This window comes from Pelobates fuscus, chromosome 10, assembly GCF_036172605.1.
Source record: "Pelobates fuscus isolate aPelFus1 chromosome 10, aPelFus1.pri, whole genome shotgun sequence".
Classification (NCBI taxonomy): Eukaryota; Metazoa; Chordata; class Amphibia; order Anura; family Pelobatidae; genus Pelobates; species Pelobates fuscus.
The window spans coordinates 93,254,484-93,277,480 of record NC_086326.1 but is presented as its reverse complement, the minus strand read 5'-3'; the positions used below and the strand labels follow the sequence as shown (position 1 = coordinate 93,277,480).

At 43.6% G+C, this 22,997-nt stretch overlaps 1 pseudogene; it reads left to right on the top strand.

The window, feature by feature from the left end:
* The first annotated feature begins 1,083 nt into the window (after positions 1–1,083).
* The window catches only part of LOC134574769 (heterochromatin protein 1-binding protein 3-like), a 66,947-nt pseudogene continuing 45,033 nt past the window's right edge, over positions 1,084–22,997 (top strand).

Sequence of the window (22,997 nt, the reverse complement as noted above, 5' to 3'; positions counted from 1 at the left end):
GGGGTATCCATCCTGATTAGTAAGGCTGTCTCGTTTACGCTCCATTCCTCAGACATAGACCCAAACGGCAGATACATCATTCTCATAGGAGAGCTTAACGATGTGCTGTACACCATCGTAAACATTTACTCCCCAAACACCAATCAGCGAAACTTCCTGCACAAAATTCTGACCAAAACGAGCTCTATCCAAAAGGGCGTCACAGTGATTGGAGGAGACCTCAATCACATTCTAGACCCGACACTCGACACGACGCTACCGACACATAGGTCACGCCACCGCCCCCTGAATCGGCAATGTAGGGCCATAGCGAAACTCCTACATACCCATCACCTATATGACGCTTGGAGAATCACACATCCAACAGAGAGAATGTACACTCACTACTCAGCTGTGCATAACTCATATTCGAAAATTGACGGTTTTCTGGTGGCAGGCTCAGCACTTGACCAAATCATATCCAGCGACATACAGCAAATCACATGGTCCGACCACGCACCAGTAACCCTAGAATTAAAAAACAATTATGACTTTAAACACCGCAGCCCCTGGAAAATTAATAACTCCCTGCTGAGGGACGAGCGGTTTGCAGACACACTGGCAGGTGATATCCACGCATATTTCCAACTAAATGACACCAAAGATATCTCAGACGCTACCTTGTGGCTAGCACACAAATCAGTAGCGAGAGGCTTACTAATACGCAGAGCGGCATACGTGAAAAAACAGCGGCAAACACAACTCAGAGCATGGCAAACAGAACTATACGAGATAAACAGATTGAACCAAACCACACCGACTATAGAGACAAAAACCAGGATTGCCCAGCTCAACAAGCTCATACTCCAACACGCACTACACACGGTTAACTTAAACATGCAACGACTCAGACTGTCACATTATGTCCAGGGCAACAGAGCTAGTAAGCTATTAGCGCAACGCCTAAAGACCAGGCAGGCGAATCAAAAAATATCCTACCTCACAGACCAAACGGGATCCAAAATATCCACCCCTAAGGGAATCAGTGAGGTGTTTGCCACATACTACTCCTCCCTCTATAACATAAAGCACAACACACACACGATGCACCCGACAGACCTCAATATTAGAAAGTACCTAGACACGATTACATTACCTAAGATCACAGCTCAACACAAAGCAGCGCTCACCAAACAGATTGAGGAACAGGAAATCCTAGACCTGATCAAAGACCTCCCGTTGGGGAAATCACCAGGGCCAGACGGGGTTGACAACCACTATTACAAGAGGTTTAGCACCATACTGGCACCTTACCTGGCTAGATTGTTCACAGAGGCGGCTCTCAAGGGGGAACTCCCCAGGGAAACGTTAGCAGCACATATTGTAACATTCCCTAAACCGAACAAGCCCCCAACGGTGCCGCAGAACTTTAGACCTATCTCCCTCCTAAATACCGATGCCAAGCTTTTCGCTAAACTCTACGCCAACCGCCTGGGGAAAATATTACCGCATATCATCCACAACGACCAAGTGGGTTTTATAAAAGGGAGGCAGGGGGCAGATAATACGAGGAAGGTTATCAATATACTCCATCTGAAACTCAGTAAAGGGGCGGGTCTCATGGTCTCCCTTGACGCCGAGAAGGCGTTTGACCGATTGCACTGGGGGTTCCTTCAGCAGGTACTAGGCAAATTCGACATCCCCGAAGGGTTTGTGTCGGTGGTCAAAGCCCTCTATAGTGACCCCTCAGCGAGAGTACTTAATGCGGGTTTTTTATCCAAGCCGTTCCGGCTCACAAACGGAACGAGACAAGGGTGCCCCCTGTCCCCACTGCTCTACGTCCTGGCGCTGGAGCCGCTGGCGATTAGGATAAGGGAGAACGCGGCGATTCATGGGGTGGAGATAGGAAACAAGATGTACAAGGCAAACCTATTCGCCAACGACATATTGCTCACCCTCACGCAACCTAACATTTCACTGCCAAACCTCCTACACGAAATAGAAACATACGGAGGGCACTCATATTACAAGCTTAACATCTCGAAAACACAGGCAATGGGGATAGGGATACCACGAAGTGACATAGACCACTTGAAACACACTTTCCCCTTAGATTGGAGAGACGACTACCTCACCTTCCTGGGATTGAGAATCCCAAAGGAGCCGCAAGGTCTCCTGGAGCTCAACTATGTCAGGATCGGGACAGGGATCCAACACGCAGAGTACAAAGAGTGGAAAGGTACGTATACCGGGCCTTAGAATGGCCGGACTAACGTACCGAGAGTAATAGAGAATAGTCAGAGACAAGCCGAGGTCGAGGGAACGAGAAGACAGATAAGCGAGAGACAAGCCGGGTCAAGGGATAACAGAGAAGCAGGGTAGTACAACAAGCCGAGTCAAAACCAAATAGAGCAAACTAGAATACCAGAGCACTGAGTGACTAGACAAGCTAGAACCACGACAGGGCAATGAGCTGAAGGGAGAAGTAAGCTTAAATACCCTGGCTCCGGATGGTAAGCACGCCTCTGACAAGTACCGATTGGATATCGGACACTTGAGTGACAGGTCGCTCGTGATAGCGTCATGACGTCACGTATTGAGCGTCCTGCTAGAAAAGGACGTGGATTCCTCGCGGCCGGTGTTTAAGTGACTGGATGAACCGCGAGGAACGAAGGAAACAGCTCGCCTGGACGGGCAAACCACCAAGTCTCTACCTCCCTTAGAGGTAGAGGCCTCAGGTACCCTGACAGTACCCCCCCTCTCAGATACGCCCACCGGGCGGAAGGAACCGGGGCGAGATGGGAAGCGGAGGTGAAATGCTCTGCGAAGGCGAGAAGCATGAACGTCCTCTTGAGGTACCCAACTCCTCTCCTCAGGACCATATCCCCTCCAGTTGACCAGATATTGCAATTTTCCCCTTGAAATTCTGGAATCAATGATGGAGCTGACCTCGTACTCCTCCCGACCCTCCACCTGAACAGGACGAGGCGAGGAGGCCTTAGAGGAGAATTTGTTGCAAATAAGAGGTTTCAACAAGGAGACATGAAAAGAGTTAGGAATGCGTAAGGCAGGTGGCAGAGCAAGGCGATACGCAACCGGATTGATACGAGTGAGAACCCTGTAAGGACCTATGTAGCGAGGAGCAAATTTCATAGATGGAACTTTTAGGCGAATATTCTTAGTACTCAACCATACCCTATCCCCAGGAACAAAAACAGGAGCCGCTCTTCTATGCTTGTCAGCGTGTTTCTTGAACAACGAGGAACTATGTAACAGAATTTGCCGAGTCTGATCCCATAATTTCTTCAGGTTGGCGACATGATCATCAACCGACGGTATCCCCTGAGAAGAGGAAACCGAAGGAAAAATCGAAGGATGAAAGCCATAGTTCATGAAGAAAGGGCTAGAGCGAGTTGAATCGCAAACAAGGTTATTGTGTGCGAACTCCGCCCAAGGAATCAGACCGACCCAATCGTCCTGGTGTTCGGAAACAAAGCAACGCAGATACTGTTCGATCTTTTGATTGGTACGTTCAGCAGCTCCGTTAGACTGAGGGTGATAGGCAGAGGAGAAGTTCAATTTGATACCCATTTGAGAACAAAAGGATCTCCAGAAACGTGAGACAAATTGAGAGCCTCTATCAGAAACAATCTCCGAAGGAATCCCATGTAGGCGAAAAACCTCTCTCGCAAAAATCTCCGCCAATTCAGGAGAAGTCGGAAGTTTAGGTAATGGCACGAAATGGGCCATCTTAGTAAATCTATCCACCACCGTGAGAATAACAGTCTGTCTCTTGGAAGCAGGCAAATCAACGATAAAGTCTATGGACAAACAGGACCAAGGTTTCTCAGGAATGTCCAAGGGGTGTAACAGGCCACATGGAGATGCATGAGGTAGTTTAGTCTTGGCACAAGTCTCACAAGCTGCGACGAACTCCTCAATATCTTTTCGAAGTGAAGGCCACCAGAAATCCTTGGATATCAGAGAGTATGTCTTGCGAATACCAGGGTGACCAGCTATTTTACTTTCGTGAAAACATTGTAAGAGCTCCAGTTGAAGTTCAGGAGGAACAAAGTTTCTTCCCTCAGGAGTGTTTTCGGGAGCTAGATGTTGTGACTTCAAGATCTGGTCAAGTAGCGGAGAATGAATTTTGAGACTGGTATTAGCAATAATATTGCATTTTGGTACAATGGAGGACAAAAGTGGTTCAACTGAAGCAGAAGGCTCATATTGGTGAGATAGCGCATCGGCTTTAGAATTCTTTGACCCAGGTCTGTAAGTCAGAACGTAATTGAAATGGGTAAGAAACAACGACCAACGAGCCTACCTGGAGGACAAACGCTTGGCCTCTCCGATATAAGACAAATTTTTGTGGTCTGTTAGAATGGTAACAGGATGTAATGTACCTTCCAATAAATGTCTCCACTCTTTCAAAGCCTTGATAACCGCTAGTAATTCTCTGTCACCAATGTCATATCTGCTTTCAGTACCGGTCAATTTTTTAGAGAAAAATCCACATGGATGTAATGGTTTATCAACACCCAACCTTTGAGATAGGACAGCACCTAAACCAGTCTCTGATGCGTCTACCTCAAGTAGAAAAGGCAGAGAAGTGTCGGGGTGAACTAAAATTGGAGCGGAAGCGAAAAGCTCCTTGAGAGTTTTGAACGCAAGGAGAGCTTCAGTAGTCCAATTCTTAGTATCAGCCCCCTGTTTGGTCATATTAGTGATAGGTGCGATAATGGAAGAATAGCCCTTAATAAAGCGCCTATAATAATTAGAAAAACCAATAAATCTCTGTACGGCTTTAAGACCTTTGGGTAAAGGCCACTCTAGAATGGACTGGAGCTTATCCGGATCCATCTTAAATCCCTCCCCAGAGATCACATAGCCGAGAAAGGTTACCTGGGTTTGATCAAAGCTACATTTCTCCAACTTGCAGTACAAGCCATGCTGGAGAAGCTTGTGCAAAACCCTCCTGACTTGCTTGTGATGAGTCTCAATCTCACTAGAATGAATGAGTATATCATCTAGGTATACAATGACGCAATCTTGCTGAAATTCCCTAAGAACCTCATTTATCAGATCCTGGAATACAGCTGGTGCATTGCATAACCCAAAAGGCATAACAGTATATTCATAGTGGCCATATCGAGTATTGAATGCCGTCATCCACTCATGTCCCTGCTGGATTCTCACCAAGTTATATGCCCCTCTGAGGTCTAACTTGGTGAAAATTGTAGAGCCCTTCAAACGATCGAAGAGTTCGGTGATCAAGGGAATCGGGTAGGCATTTTTAATGGTTATCTTATTTAGGCCTCGATAATCAATACAAGGTCTCAAAGAACCATCCTTCTTTTTAACAAAAAAAAATCCAGCCCCGGCAGGAGAGGAGGACCTCCTAATGAATCCCTTGTCTAAATTTTCGTGAATATACTCCTCTAGAACTGAGTTCTCTTTCGTAGATAACGGGTATACATGACCTCTGGGCGGCATGGTACCAGGGAGTAGGTTAATTTTGCAATCAAAGGACCTGTGTGGGGGTAAGGTATCGGCTTTCTTTTTGTCAAATACAGCCTTTAAATCTAGATACTGAGACGGAATTTGTGTCTCTGTAGGATTGTCAGAGTTAGCCGATGTGTTGGTTAAGCCGAGAGGTGAGACCTTCCGCAAGCATTTCTCTTGACAATTCTGTCCCCACGAAACTATCTCTCCTGACTCCCAATTAATAATAGGGTTATGTCTCCTCAACCAGGAGTACCCCAGGACTATGGGAATAGACGGAGAAGAAATGAGCAGTAAGGATATGTCCTCTCTATGTAGGATGCCAACAGTTAAGTTAATCGGTATGGTCTCATGGAAAATAACAGGCTCAAGTAACGGTCTACCATCGATAGCCTCAACAGCCAGTGGTGTCTCTTTTAACTGGGATGGAATAGCATGCTTGGCAGCAAAACCCTGATCTATAAAGCTCTCAGCAGCTCCAGAATCGATTAGTGCCATAGTCTTAACTACTCCCTTTTCCCACTTTAAAGAAACGGGTAACAGAAGCCTGAGCTCTTTGTAGTTGTGAATAGAGGACAAAGTAGAAACACCCAAGGCCTGTCCTCTAGAGGAACTTAGGTGCGAGCGTTTCCCGAACGATTGGGACAATTTAGGCGTAAATGGCCCCTGACTCCACAATACATACATAAACCCTCCCTTCTCCTGTACTGTCTCTCCCTCTCTGTGAGATGAGTACTGCCTATCTGCATAGGTTCAGGAATACGTAAGTCATCGAACTCAGAATTTTGAAAGGTAGGCGCTAGTTTAAGGGAGGGTCTACGGGTCCTATCTCGAGTGTTCTGCCTCTCTCTTAAGCGTTCATCAATACGAGATATAAAAGAAATTAAATCCTCCAAATTTTCAGGGAGTTCTCTAGTAGCGACCTCGTCAAGAATTACATCTGATAACCCATTCAGAAACACATCTATATAAGCCTGTTCGTTCCACTTAACTTCTGCCGCCAAGGACCTGAACTCTAGTGCATAATCCACAAGTGTTCGATTGTCCTGTCTAAGGCGCAACAGTAATCTAGCTGCATTGACCTTTCTACCAGGAGGGTCAAAAGTTCTTCTAAACGCAGCTACAAAGGCATTATAATTATAGACTAGTGGATTATCATTCTCCCATAAAGGATTGGCCCATCTCAGAGCTTTTTCAATGAGTAAAGTAATAACAAATCCAACCTTCGCTCTATCTGTAGGATAAGAGCGGGGTTGTAATTCGAAATGGATGCTAATCTGGTTCAGAAAGCCACGACACCTCTCCGGTGACCCGCCATAACGTACTGGTGGGGTAATACGGGAAGAAGCACCTACAGTGGCTACCTCTAGACCTGAGACTGCAGGAGAAATAGAAGGAGTACGTGTCTCCTCAGGTGGATTACTAGCACGAGACAAAAGTGCCTGTAGTGCCAAAGCCATCTGATCCATCCTATGCTCCATGGCGTCAAACCTGGGATCCGAAGAACCAAGCTGACTGTTTGTACCTGCAGGATCCATTGGCCCTGTCGTAATGTCAGGATCGGGACAGGGATCCAACACGCAGAGTACAAAGAGTGGAAAGGTACGTATACCGGGCCTTAGAATGGCCGGACTAACGTACCGAGAGTAATAGAGAATAGTCAGAGACAAGCCGAGGTCGAGGGAACGAGAAGACAGATAAGCGAGAGACAAGCCGGGTCAAGGGATAACAGAGAAGCAGGGTAGTACAACAAGCCGAGTCAAAACCAAATAGAGCAAACTAGAATACCAGAGCACTGAGTGACTAGACAAGCTAGAACCACGACAGGGCAATGAGCTGAAGGGAGAAGTAAGCTTAAATACCCTGGCTCCGGATGGTAAGCACGCCTCTGACAAGTACCGATTGGATATCGGACACTTGAGTGACAGGTCGCTCGTGATAGCGTCATGACGTCACGTATTGAGCGTCCTGCTAGAAAAGGACGTGGATTCCTCGCGGCCGGTGTTTAAGTGACTGGATGAACCGCGAGGAACGAAGGAAACAGCTCGCCTGGACGGGCAAACCACCAAGTCTCTACCTCCCTTAGAGGTAGAGGCCTCAGGTACCCTGACAAACTATGGGAGACTGCAGAGGGAAATCAGCGACACACTAAAACAATGGGAGACTAAATACATGTCCTGGGTAGGGAGACTAGCGGCGGTAAAGATGATGCTGCTGCCAAAATACCAATACCTGCTCAGAACACTGCAGATTCCACTACCTCACATATACCTCCGAAAGCTGCAAAACACCCTCATTAGTTTTGTATGGGCACACAAAAAAGTGCGTGTAGCCACAAAGATCCTTACCAGACAGGTGTCGCAGGGAGGGCTGGGTTTGCCAGAGGTCCAAACATACTTCAGAGCAGCACTGCTGTCCACAGCACTACAGGCACATACGACACAAAACCCACCACAATGGGTGGAGATGGAGTCCACATGGACATGTCCCAAAGGCCTCAAATATCTCTTCTGGGTACCTCATGGGAGACGCCCGGCGCTCCCTGAGATGCCCACCACAACCGACACCCTGTTGAGGATATGGGACAAAGCCAGACCACAACTGGGGTACACCACCAACTGGACAATGGCCACTCCCTTATATAGCTTACATATAGCATACCCCAATTTTGACCACCGGGGATGGACCGAGAAAGGGTGCACACTGGTTACTCACCTGTTTAGCCATGGACTCCTGAAACAATTCCCTGACTTGCAAGCTGAGTTTGACCTACCGCAGAGGTTGATATTCTCCTACCTTCAATTAAAAGGCATACTGTCGCACAACACCACCACAACCATTCCGACACACGCGAAAAGCATAGAAAAGGCATGTACGTCTATGACCATGCCCAAAAAGCCGCTGTTACTTATGTATGCCGCTCTCATTGACTCCACAGACCAACCACAAAAGGACAACTATAGAGACGTCTGGCATAGGGAATTAGGCATGACACTTACAGTTGAGCAATGGAACAAGGCATTCACTGCACACAAGGGTAGGTCCAGATGCGCCTCCCACCTAGAGCTCCTCCGCAAGCTGCAATACAGATGGTACCTGGTACCAACCAGATTGGCCAACATATACCCAGGCACTACCAGGCTTTGCTGGAGATGATCCAAAGCAGAAGGCACAATGCTCCACACCTTGTGGGCCTGCACGGCTCTCAAAGAATATTGGAGCGGGGTAGAAGGGATAATCAATGGAGCGCTACTCATAGACACCAAGCTCAATCCAGAAACAGCTTTACTGTCCATGTCGCTAGAAACCTACACTAAATCACAAGCCAGCCTAATATTCCACATACTGATGGCAGCTAACCTCTTGATAGCTAGGAATTGGAAACAAACACAAGCACCTATAAGATCTAATGTCATCCAGCAAACCACACTGAACCTGACGTATGAGACTGGGACCTACCAGGGGTTCCACCCATCGAAGCACATGATACAGGCCAAGAAAGACTGGGAAGCATACATAGAGAGGGACAAAGAGCTGAACCCCTAAGAGGATAGGGACAAGCGTTATCTCCATACAAAGGGAATTATCAAAGAAAAAAAAAAAAAACAGGAAGCAGGGGGGACAAGAAATCACTAAGATAGGAGTAATAGACAAACCAAACAATCAGGAACGAGCGTCTACATTCGGGAGAAGAAGGCGAGGCTTATAAGGTCAACGGCCCTAGAGAAAGAGAGGCAGGCAATGTACCCACTATGTACACATTTATAGCGAAGTAAGGTACCCCGTTCCCATCTCCCCCTCTCCTACAGCCCCCCCCCCCCGTCCCCCTCCCCAGGAGTACACAGTAAAAACAACTGGGAGATAGTCCACACAGATGTGCCCATGATAAGGCACCAGTAGCATGCATATATATATATTCCGATTGTGACTTTGAAATTGTATCACTGTAAATGGAATGTCGCATTGTAAGTGTCTTTTTTACCCACCCCTTCTTTCCTTCTGTATCCCAGTTTTGATATTTGGACATGAAAATAAAAATTGTCAAATTGAAAAAAAATATAAAATTACCAGATTTTACTATTTACATGAAGTACATGATTTAATTAACGACACAGAGGTGAGTATTATCCTTCCCACCCTTCCCTGGTTGGTGGCATAATCTGGGTAAGTTTCTTTGATTCGGACTTGTTCTCTATTAAGGTGATTTGGGTTTTGAACTTTTTATGTCTGTCTCCATCTTCAACAATATGTTGACTGAATTTATATCCGATATTGCCTATTAGTTTGCACAATGTTTTTTTAAGCATGAATCCACTTTTATACTTGGATATTACCATATTCTACTCCCTCTTACAGCATGACCTGGAAACCCGCTTGTTTTTGGCATTATCCTCTTGTTGGAGTTCCTTTTCGGTTGGATGGTTGTCCTTGTTCGGGATGGCAAAAAAGAGGAAGTAGTTTAGTGAACACCGCCTATTATGCTGGAGAGTGAAATCTGATTGGCTGTTTGGTTGCTATGGAAGATATATGTTACTGACTTTTTCCTATATTTATTTCAATGTTTAAATTTTCTTTGCTGCTGAGGGAAATAAAGCGAGTGCAGCATAATACTCGCCTCTGTGTTGTTAATAAAATCATGACTTTATGCCATGTAAATAGTAAAATCTGGTCATTAGTTACAGATTAATATCCTAATATTGTATTTATATTGGGTCAGGACTACCACACCTGTACTGATATACTGATTAAATGCCTATTTTTCACCTTTGATATATTAATTTTATATTTTATTGTCCTACTGAGAGCACTATGCGTTGCTATTTTATTCTCTTTTGAGTACCTGGATACCTACCACTGTGGACGCCCCTCATCATATCCTATAAGTGGAGATTGAACCACTGTACGCGATACATGCTAGAGCTGTTCCTAGCTCTTTTAAATGTGAGTGTGACATTGCTATCTTGAATATACCTTCATATTAAGTTCTGACATATTGCACTATTGGTTTGCCTTGTCATTTTTTTCTATTTACATACGGATACCAAAGAGATTCAGACCTACCACATTATTATTATTATTATTATTTTATTATTTATATAGCACCAACAAATTCCGTAGCGCTGTACAATGGGTGGACTAACAGACACATAATTGAGATCAGACCACTGGACGTATAGGAACAGAGGGGGTTGAGGGCCCTGCTCAATGAGCTTACATGCTAGAGGGAGTGGGGTATAGTGACACAAAGGGTTAAAGTAGGGGGATTAAATAGTTTGTTAGAGAAGGGTTTATTGAGTGCTTGGTAGGTCATTTTTGACAGTTGCAGGAAAGGAGTCATGGGGTGGGGGATGAGAAGCCTGCTGACAGTTTAATTGATACGCTTTAATGAAGAAGTGAGTTTTCAAAGATTTTTTTGAAGGAATGGAGGCTGGGTGAAAGTCTGATTGAGGAGGGAAGAGAGTTCCACAGAATAGGTGCAGCCCTAGAGAAGTCTTGAAGGCGAGCGTCAGAGGTGGGGATCCGGGCAGATGATAGGCGTAGGTCTTGGGATGAGCGCAGGGGTCTCGATGGGACATACTTGTGTATGAGGGAGGATAGGTATGTTGGAGCAGCATTATGTAGGGATTTGTAAGCAAGCGCCAGAATTTTGAATTGGGCCCTATATCTAACTGGAAGCCAATGCAGGGACTGGCAGAGCGTGGAGGCGTGGGAGGTGCGACCGGACAAGAAAATAAGCCTCGCAGCCGCATTCATTATAGATTGCAGCGGTGCAAGCTGGGAACATGTAAGACCGGTGAGAAGGGGATTGCAGTAGTCGAGGCGAGAGAGAACAACAGCATGAACCAGTATCTTAGCCGCGTCTGGCGTTAGATATGGGCGGATGCACGCTATGTTCTTGAGTTGGAAGCGACAGGATTTGACTATCGATTGGACATGGGGAGTAAAAGAGAGGTCAGAATCGAAAAGAACCCCTAGGCAGCGAGCCTGCGAGGTAGAGGTGATAGTAGCGCCGTTGACTTGGATGGAGACAACAGGAGTAGCACATCCCCCTAGCACAAATAATGTAGCACCTACAGCCTCACCTACCTCTTGATAAGAGGCACCTTTGTATGTGAGAACTTTTATAGTTGGAACAAGACTTTCTAGCACTGCCTTTTCAATTATAAGCTATTTTTATCACCTACTATTATCGTAATTTGTATGTGGTGCAGCCCCTCCTCCTTTTTCTTTCTTGTGTTCTTTTAAAACATTTGGTAATGGTTTGCCCTTTTACTTTGGTCCCCTCCAAATGATGACTGACATTCAGTGCAAACATTATAAGTTGATCCCACCGACAATTCATTTGCGGAAAATGTCAGCTGACTGCTCTTAGACAATGAATGCAATGACACCCTAATGATGCTGCCGGAGATGGAATTACACCTCCAGCAGTAAAGTGGTAATCTTCATATGTGCAGCATCTCAATGCAAAGCTGCACATACAGACTACTTTAAAGCAATAAAGTCGTCAACATGCTCAAAATAACCTTTTAATAAAAACTAGCAGACTTTTGCTCAGTTGACTAATTGAAAATGTTTTTATGTTAGTTACGTGAAAACATTAAGGAAGAATAAGTTCACTGGAAATCTAAACTAACAGGAACTTGGGTTATTTGCTGGTAAATGTTAGATAATAACATTAATTTAGAAAGCAGTAAATAACTCATAATAGATTGCTATTACTACTAATGTAGAATAAGATACCATTATCTATGTTAAAAAAATAAAAACACTTACCGTATATACTCGAGTATAAGCCGACCCGAATATAAGCCGAGGCCCCTAATTTTACCCAAAAAAACTGGGAAAACGTATTGACTCGAGTATAAGACTAGGGTGGGAAATGCAGCAGCTACTGGTAAATTTCTAAATAAAATTAGATCCTAAAAAATATATATTAATTGAATATTTATTTACAGTGTGTGTATAATGAATGCAGTGTGAGTGTATGAATGCAGTGTGTGTGTGTGTGTATGAGTGCAGCGTGTGTGTATGAGTGCAGCGTGTGAGTATGAGTGCAGTGTGTGAGTATGAGTGCAGTGTGTTTGTATGAGTGCAGTGTGTGAGTATGAGTGTGTGTTTATGAGTGCAGGGTGTGTGTATGAGTGCAGTGTGTGTATGAGTGCAGCGTGTATGAGAATGCAGTGTGTGAGTATGAGAATGCAGTGTGTGTGTATGAGTGCAGTGTGTGTGTGTGTATGAGTGGTGTGTGTGTGTGTGTGTTGCAGAGCCCTGGTGGGGGGTGGGCAATTGTTTTTTTTTTTATTATTTTTTATTATTATTATTTATTATTATTATTTAATGTAATTATTATTATTTATTATTTAATTTAATTATTATTATTTTTTTTTATTATTACTATATTTTTTTTTCGTCCCCCCTCCCTGCTTGATATATGGCAGGGAGGGGGGCTCTCCTTCCCTGGTGGTCCAGCATTGGCAGTTCAGTGGGGGGGGGGGGCTGTGGGGGCTGGCAGAGCTGTAACTTACCTGTCCTGCAGCTCCTGTCAGCTCTCTCCTCCTCCGCGCCGTCCGGTCAGCTCTTCTGTCAGCTCACACTGTAAGTCTCGCCAGAGCCGCGGCTCTCGCGAGACTTACACTGGGAGCTGACCGAGGTGCTGAACGGACGGCGCGGAGGAGAAGGGAGCTGACAGGAGCTGCAGGACAGGTAAGTTACAGCTCTGCCAGCCCCCACAGCCGCCAGTCTGTATTATGGCAATGTGAATTGCCATAATACAGACTATTGACTCGAGTATAAGCCGAGTTGGGGTTTTTCAGGACAAAAAATGTGCTGAAAAACTCGGCTTATACTCGAGTATATACGGTATATATTGTTTTTATTGGTGCATACATAATTGAAGTGGTCTGGATTATGTACAGCTGGTCACATATTCAACTGAAAGAAAATAATAATTTAACTGGTTTCTGTTTAAAGAAACAGTGTACAGAAATGGACCTTTCTTCCTCATATTTAATGTATTATATGAATAAAGCATTAAAATAAATTTTCCCCAAAATATAAATTAAATAAAAAAGCTCATCTTTATTGGTCCTATAATTGCAGCACTTGCATAGGCAACTACGATAATTGACAGACTACCTTCCAGATCAGAAATCAGTTTTACCAATCAGGAGTCTTTCATTATGGTCTAAATGTTTTTTTCCTTATCCCATAAACTTTTGTCCAGTAGGGATTTATGGGGATTTAGGGATAGTCACCAAAATAAAGTTAATTTACTTTGTATATGCAGTGCCAGACTAAGAGCCCGGTGGGCCTGGTGCTGACAATTATGACCTAATTACAAAATCTTATTGACTAAAAACACTAAAATAGTCCTACCTCCCAAACGTCATGTATCTGATGGAGATGGTGCTGGAGGGAAACTCATAAGATGCAGCTATGAGAACACATACCCTATGCTAATCTCACACTTTCATCTTTCAAGTAAATCCATACACTCTAACAGTGTCCAGTAAAACATGAAGTCTATGGACGTGGTAAAAGGGTGGGCACTGACGCAAATCACATAACCAGAACTTCCGAAAGGGGTGAACATACCCAAAAAGGGGCATGTCTGTGTCTCTGTGTCCCCATGTCTCCTAGTGTCCCTATGCCACTAGGGGACATTGAGAGACATGGGGACACTGAGATACTAGGGTACACTGGGAAACCTAGGGACACTGAGACACTTGGGGAGACTGGAAGACATGGGTACACTGGGTGATTTTGAGACACAAGGGGACACTGTGAGACATGGGGCACTGAGACACTGTGATACATAGGAGACACTGTGATATATAGGGGACACTGGAGACTTGATAAAGAGCTGGGTACAGGTCAAACCGTTGCGGTATTCAATACACCTGCTTAAATCTATCAGTGAGTGCCTGAGATTTTCTTTTATACTAGGGGACACTGACACTTGGGGACTCTGTGAGACTAGAGGACTCTGGGATACTGTGGACACTGAGACACTGAGAGACACCAGGGACACTGGGAAACATGGGGATACTTCGATACTAGGGACACTGGCTGGGAGACATGGGGACACTGGGAGTGCCCATGTCTCCCAGGTCTTAAAGTCGCCCAGTGTCCTGATGTCCCCCACTGTTCCCATGTCTCTCAGTGCCCCCATGTCACCCAGTGTTCCCTAGAGTTTGTATCCCCATGTCTCCCATTGTCCCCATGTCACTAGGACACTAGGGGACACTAAGATACATTGGGACACTGTGAGACATTGGGACATCGACTTGGCAACATGGGGACTTGTGGGACTAGAGGACTAGGGGCCACTGGGAAACATGGGACCACTGTGTCCCTAGTGTCCCCATGTTCCCCAGTGTCCCTGTGTTTCAGTGTCCCCAAGTCTCACCATGCCCATGTCTCAGTTTCCCCTAGTGTCACCAAGTGTCCCTATGTATCCCAGCATCCCCATCTTTCACAGTTTCCCCTAGTGTCTCCCAGTGCCTTCTAGTGTCTGTGTCCCCATGTCTCCCTACAGCCTTTCATCCCATCCCTCACTTACCTGAGCTTTGGCTGTCTCTGCAGGCCCGGAGCTGCTGTCTGGATTCTCTGTGCAGAGCTGCTCCCCTGCGGATAAGTGAGTAGAGTGAGGCAGGGAGGGAGATGCTGTAACTTCTTATCCCTGCCTCTCTCCACACAAGCAGTGACCCCTACTGGCCAGCGCTGCTATTGCAGAATAATCTCTGTTTATACTCACTGACATTTGTATTGCCGGTATTACTGCAATACCGGCACCGGCTAGGCAGCCTCAAATACCTGAGAAATACTTATGAGAAATACCTGGCAACCCTAAGAAATACCTGAGAAATACATGGAAACCCTAAGAGTAGTGTGTTCGAAATTTAAAAAAAAAATATATAATAATATAATTATTATTATAATAATAATAATAATATAAATATATATATATATATATATATATATATTAATCAATGGGCCTATCCCATGGGCTTGGGCCTGGAGCTGCAGCTCCATCAGCCCCTATGTTAATCCAGCCCTGCCAGACACACCTCCCTGCATGTGACTTACACAGCCTTCCTAAACACTTATTGTAAAGTGTCATCTAATGTTTATACTTCCTTTATTGCAAATTCTTTTCAATTTAGAATTTCTTATCCCCTGCTTTATTAACAGCTTACTAGACCCTGCAGGAGCCTCCTGTATGTAATGAAAGTTTAATTTACAGGGCAGGAGATAAAAAACTTTTAAAGTAAGTTAAATCTGATTGAAAGTGAAACCATTTTTTTCATGTAGGCTGTGTCAGTCACCGCCATGAGAGGTGTGGCTAGGCCTGCATAAACAGAAGCAAAAGTGATTTAACTCCTAAATGGCTGTGAATAAAGCAGTCAAACAGCATGATGCATAGATCATCAGATATGATCTATGCATCAAAACTGCTTAATTAAGCTAAAGTTGTTTTAAAAACTATGGTGTCCCTTTAATTTATCCAGCATATAAAGGCATACCCACCTAGTGAGGAGGTCTGCCTTACTTCAGCATTCTGTTGGCTTCTTCTAACATGGTTTAATACAGATCCCTAATATAATGAATGAAATGGAAATGACTCAGTTTGAATAAAATAATCTGGAAAGGTTGATTGACATTATGAATTGTTCTGTTATCTCTGCTTTCTGGTTCTTTCCCTATACCATGATTTAAAAAAAAAAAAAAAACAATTTACCAGGAATTTACAAATTCTAGAAAAACAAAATCACTGTGCTGAAATTACAGCTGCACTGGCAAATTAGGGGAATACTGAATTAAATAAATTACAAGTGCAGTCACTTTTAGGTCCCTGCAGGCTGCAGCAATGGTAATGAAACTTTACTGTGCTTTACAGGGCAAAGCATTGCATCCCTATCCTAATCCCACCCAGCTACCCCTAAAGGTGGATCACATCCAAAGGCAGTACCCTTTGGATGTGAGCCCAGGTACAGAGTTGGCAGAACACTGGCAGCAGCAGCTTTTGAACGAGAGCCAAGGGTGAGAAATGAAAGACTGGCAGAAAGTGGAGTCACTATTTTATTAGGTCACTGCAACAATGGAGAATGTCACTGCGTTTTCAAGCACTACAGTACTATCCTGTGCAGAGTTTCACTAGTCGTTTGAATTTTTGTTTTTCCCATTACCAATGCGAGTTGCTGCCTTTCCTCCATCACATACCCATCTTTCTCAGCATCTCTTTCACATCATTAACTAGTCTGTCTTTCTACATAGGCAGGGTATCACTCCTCACAGTCAGATTGCCCTTTATTCCTGGATCACAAATGATGGCCAGAAATACTTCTGGAGTGGTGTCCATAATTTCACTCGTGTGACCTTCAAATTCTATCAGAATTTACTTACCGAGTCTCAGATTACCCCAAATTCTCTTCCAGCATTCACTTCATGGCAGTCCTGAATTTTATCCAAAAACATTTATTTTTACGCATTTGCATTTCTCCACCTCAAGTAATGACATGTATTCCAGCTGTATTAAAAGCAGTAAGTGCAACTCTTTTCGTTCAGTGATTTTGTTATGCGATTCAAAGTTACCCTTTGAGCTCCTCGATTAATGTTTCCACGTGTACCAGACTTGCCTTATTGATTCTGCTGAACTCTCCTTCCCATATAACTCGAACTGTATCCTGGCTCTGCTTCTGTCTAGTGATTTAATCCATTCGTTTCAGCTGCATTTACCAGCAAGATGCTTGCTCTTGAAATAGTCTATTCAACTGAAGAGATCAGAGAACTCCTGTATTGCATAACTCTCTGGATTTCAGGTCCTATTGCTTCAACCATTCTTGTGATTTCTTACAAGGTACAAGAATTAAGACTTTAATTTAATTTTATTTTTCCTTAAATATATGCAGTTAAATTCCTCAGTAATGTAATTAAATTGTATTATGAATTCCTTCTTCAGCCCGATAATCTAAATGCAGCTTTTCTGCAGGTTCAATCCCATGACTCTTTGGGACTACTTCCATGTTGTTATTTAGGAGCATGAATAATGGAATCATCTGCCTAAAGCAGACCTGTTGCTTGACCTAAATTGTCATCTGTGAAAGGCTTAAGGACTGCCACTATCTGACCTATAGCTCCTCGTTGTTCTCTCTCTCTAAAGTATTAACCTCACTCCTGCACTCTTCTCTAAAGATAAGTAATGTATGTTTCTGCTACTCGAGGATATGTTCCATCATCTCCAAGGTTCTACCCTGTCACAACATCTTGGCAAAGACAATGCTGAGGTAAACCTTCTTGTTCTGATGCTCTCTTGACCATTGACCAGCCTTCGCACTGTGGTAAAATACCTGGCAATCACCATTTTAGGCACCACAATCTGCCACCCTCCATGTCAGGGGAAAATGCATTTGTCACAATCTCACAACCAGATGTAAAACAGGGGCTGCAGAGTGCACAGCAATAAACTGTCCATGTCTGATAGCTTTAAACATATTGCTTCCCTGATCGCTCACTGCAAAGCCATTGTGTACTGCTGTGCATGCTGCCTATCCCACACACTTCAAGTGTAGCTCGAAGAGCTTCCAGAATATTGGCTGAATTGTACTATTATGAAAAGTGCCTTGTGCATACAAATAGGCGCTTAAAATACAAATAATTGAAATGTCAATCTGTCAGCTGCTACAACACTGTCGTGGAGATCTCTCCAATCTACCAAATATTCAAGCATTTTATAGAAAAAAGGGAATTAAAAGGAGACATCCACAATTAATCCCTTAAGTGGAGCCATGTATAAAAACGCTCACCCTTAAAATAGGGGTATCAATGAATCCAATAGAAATATATGTAAAAAAGTGTGAGTGTGTGTGTGGGTGTGTGTGGTGGTGGGGGGGGGGCGGGGGGGGGGGAGAAATCTAATGTTAGATACTGTATAGCCTATATAAAAATGTATTAAGAACAAACTCACAAGTGGAGAGCCAAGTGTAGGACTGGCTCAAATCACAATCACTTTGTTGCATTAAGGTGACACCTTTCCTCGTATACTTAAAGCAATACAAAGAGAGATTGCTTCTAGTGTACTAAGTCAGGTATTATATGTTAGTGAATAAAACAAATAGTTTTTGCTCACCTTTTCCAGAGCCAGTTAGTGGGGTAAACCTTATTTTAGAGGTAGATGGAGTCTGCAGCCATGGGACTTTTAAAATCCAGTTGGATACATTTATTAATACATAAATATGCACATGAATTAAAAAGCAATGAAATAATGTCCTCATATAAGGCTTGCTCACTTTAAGACGCGTTTCGCCCTTTCCTCGGGCTTTCTCAATCGAAGTTGTCAAGTTTCTTCTCATCTCCTCCTTTTAAACCCGTGTCCCACTCTGTCTCAGGACGCCTTACGTTTCTTTTCCAATCAGGATCGCAGGGATTATTAGCATCTTGTCAGCAGCTGGTTCCACTCACCAATAAGATTTCCGGAAGTGACGTAACATCCATTCGTCACTACCTGTTTTCGTGTCGCCATTTTGCTTTCTAGCATCTTTTCAATTTTTCATATTGAAGTTGAGGGCATATAATGTCCTGGATGCCCATAGGTTCGAGTGTATAATAGGGGATTTAATTGTCATTTTTCACCCCACATAACAGGATTTTGCTCATATAAAGAATGTAAATAGATAACAAACAGTCAACAGTGGCTATAAATATAACTGTTAATACAAAATACATACAGATGAAGAACTGGATCCACACCTTAATATAGCAATATAGTAATTTGGAATATATCTGATAATTAAATATATAAATAAATATAAACAACTTTAATAAATACATAAAAATATATAAAAAAGGTATATTGGGGGCATGGCCTGGACGAGCATGGTGCAGGGCGCACAGTGAATTAGCTCCACATCGCTGGCTGACTATAAGCTGATTTGAAGCGTACTAGTAGGTAAAAAGGGTCCAGAATAAGAAGCACTCGGTCCCTGGGCCGGATGCGTCAAGCTCCCCGCGCTGCTACACACGCCAGATGGATGAGTTTGTGGCAACGCCAACGGATCTGAGACCCACCACATAGGGACAAGATGGCGCCCGCCTTCCCGGATGCGGAGAGTGTGTCAGAGACCCAGGGGGAGGAAGACTCACCAGGAGAGCAAGCCCAAATTAGAGCAGATTTCGGCGAGGATACTCTGTAAAGCCGATACGAGCACCTTAGTTCATAAGCTCCGCGCAGCACTGAGGGAGAAACTTGCCGGCCTATGGACTAACCTGAACTCGCTGGAACAATGAGTGGATGAGATGGAGACCACAGCCCAAGACTGCTCTCATCAACACAGGCTGACTGAAATAGCGGGCACTAGGCAGGGCAACATGCTGCTTAATCTACGAAGACAGGTAGAGGATCTTGAAAACAGGAGCAGACGCGATAACATCCGAGTCCATGGCTTGCCAGAAATTAAAGCTTCCCTGCTTACTGACATGCTGGAAGCACTATTCAAACACATAGTGGATGCAGCGGCACCTGACACGATTAGATTTGAATGGGCACACCGGGCTATGGGCCCAGCAAGATAGGATGGCAGCCCGATTGCATGGTATAAAAGTTATTTGTACAATAAAGAGAGTCAAAAAGAAAAAAATAACTTGGTTAAGGGGATGATGGGGGGGGGGGGTGGGGCGGGGGGCAACAGTTTAGGAACTCATTGATAACAGCCTAACCACAGAAGATATGACGATACAATTCCAACTCGGTGTACATTATTTAGACATGGGTTTACAATGTACAACAAAAAAGAAAAAAAATAATAAAATAAAATAATAAGATTATCAGAAAATATAGAAAAGGGAAAGGGTAGGCTTACTATAAAGTTATGCCTGTTTGTATTTTATGCTAACCCTATTGCCCAATATTTCATATTATTGACTTCCTTTCTGTACGGAATGTGAGAAAATTGAATTGAACTGTTGAGAACTGTTGCATACTGTAAGAAAATAAAGATTGTCAAAAAAAAAGGTATATTACTAAAAATTATTAATAATCTTAATATTGTGGCAAACTCCCCTTTTTTCCTGAGTTTGCCACGAGCTCCTGGAGAAGCCTGCTTGCCAGCCTCCTGCCCACAGACTATGGGCCCTGCTGTCACGGCACTGCCGTGTACTCACCCGCTCCTGAGCTTCCGCAACGCCCTTGCAGCACAGTCCCGGTACTCGACGCTCACGGAAATCCCTCTCCTGGGTCTGTGGCGGTTCCATCCATTCCTCTCACCGCCGAGGTCCGCGGCGAGCACGCTGTCGCGGCAAGATGGTGGCTGCCATATTAACCTTGATATAGTACCCTCACCAGTGTTTCCACTTATTCTTGGTCTTCCCTGGCTCCGCACCCACAACCCGTTGATAGATTGGTTTCAAAGGCACATCTTTTTCGGCAGAAAACCGGAAGTGTCCGTCATTGCTGGAACCGGAAGTGACGTCACGGGTACATTTGCATTCCAAATGCGTTCCAGCGGCCATTAATCTCTATGGCAACCGGACACACAAATTCAACTACAGTTCATGTAGATCGGAAAAGAAGTAATCGAAGTTCAAAACTCTGCTAAAAGAACATGTGTTAGCTATATTTAACTCAAAACACCCTCATGCATTATTCATATATCACTATACAATGGATGTTAGTAGCTTTTATAGATAGTCAAACTATATCATCTACATTAACTCCCAATTAAACATAAATTATATTCATCAAAAATAGAACAATATAATAAAATTAAGATTTTTTGTTCCAAAAGAATCCGATTATTCCAATATTTTACTTTCTCCCCAAGACTCAAACGCCTCCCCAATCCACCTGGACGACCCATTATTAGCGGCATTAATTCCTTGACCGCTAATTTGTCAGCCTATGTCGATTCTCGACTACAGAAATACGCCCAAGGGGCACCATCATACGTTAAGGACTCCAAGTCCTTTCTCCAAGAAATGGAGAATATTGAATGGAACCCAGAGTACAGTTGGGCCACACTTGATGTGACCTCTCTGTACACGCTGATTAGTCACAAATTAGGTCTTGAGGCAATCAATTATTTTATGGAACAAGATATGACATTATCAGAGGATACAAAGGATTTCATTTTTACTTCTGTTCAATTTATTTTGAATCACAATTATTTTTTTTTTAATAGTGATTATTTTTTTAGAAATCACGGGGACCACCATGGGTTCCAAGTTCGCCCCCAGCTATGCCAATATTTACATGAGGAGGTGGGAGGAGTTATTCGTGTGGTCAGGGCATAGGTGGAGGGCGAGCTTGGTCCTATGGTGGCGTTATATTGATGATGTAATTATTATTTGAAAGGTGTCTTCTGCCTCATTTCAGAATTATGTGAAGTTTTTGAATAATAACGAGTATTTTTGGTTTTCACTCCCATGTGGAACAGGAATGAGATCAATTTCCTTGACCTTACCCTGTCCCACGATTCGGGATATGTTCGGAGTAAATGTTTTTTTAAACCCACTGATGGGAATGGGTTCGTCCATCGTAAGAGCTGTCATCACCAACCTTGGCTCAGAGGAATCGCCAAGAGACAATTTACCCGTCTTAGACGGAATTGTTCAGATACACAGGATGTTTTTTCACAATCATCACACATTAAAAAGAAACTTGTAGATAAAGGATACAATAAAAGTGTGTTAGAGAGAGAGAGATTTACAAAATTGGTGATATAGAAAGAAAAACACTTTTGGAAAACAAACCACGTCCCCCCGATACTAGGGACAGTTTTTGGTCTGCATTTATCACTCTCTTTAATACTGACCATAATAAAATCAAGAGAGGTCTACAAAGTTTTTGGCCAATTTTGTTACAGGATCCCATTTTGGGAGCTCATTTATCTGATAATCCTACAGTTATATATATAAAAAAACAAAAATCTTAAAAATATGCTAACACCTAGTTATGCCATTAAGCCACCATCAGTTCATACCTCTGCTCTTTCAGGCTCTTTTCGGGGCTGTGGTTCTTGCAAAGCCTGTGCCACGGCATCCATTAAAAATACCCACTCGTTCTCTAGTTTTGTAACGGGGGAAACTTTCAAACTTAAGAATAATATCAATTGCCACACGGACTTTGTGGCATATCTACTACAATGTCCGTATGGCATGCAATATGTGGGACGTACAAAGAGGATTTTAAAGGTTAGTTTGTTAGAACACCTTAATAATATTAAAAAGGGATTAATGACACATTCCGTTTCGGCCCACTGTCGATCGTTCCCCTTTTTTTCTTTCAAGGATTTCAGGTGTCTGGGGATCGAGAGGGTGCTTCCCGTTTGGCGTGGGGGTAATAGGGTCCAGAGATTAGCCCAAAGAGAAACTTTCTGGATCCACAAACTTCATACCCTCACGCCAAGAGGTTTACATATAGAGATTGATTTCATTTGCTTTCTGGATTAATATTGTTTATTATAACTGATACATAAACAAATATTTTTTTCTATACAATATGGGTATGTGTGCTT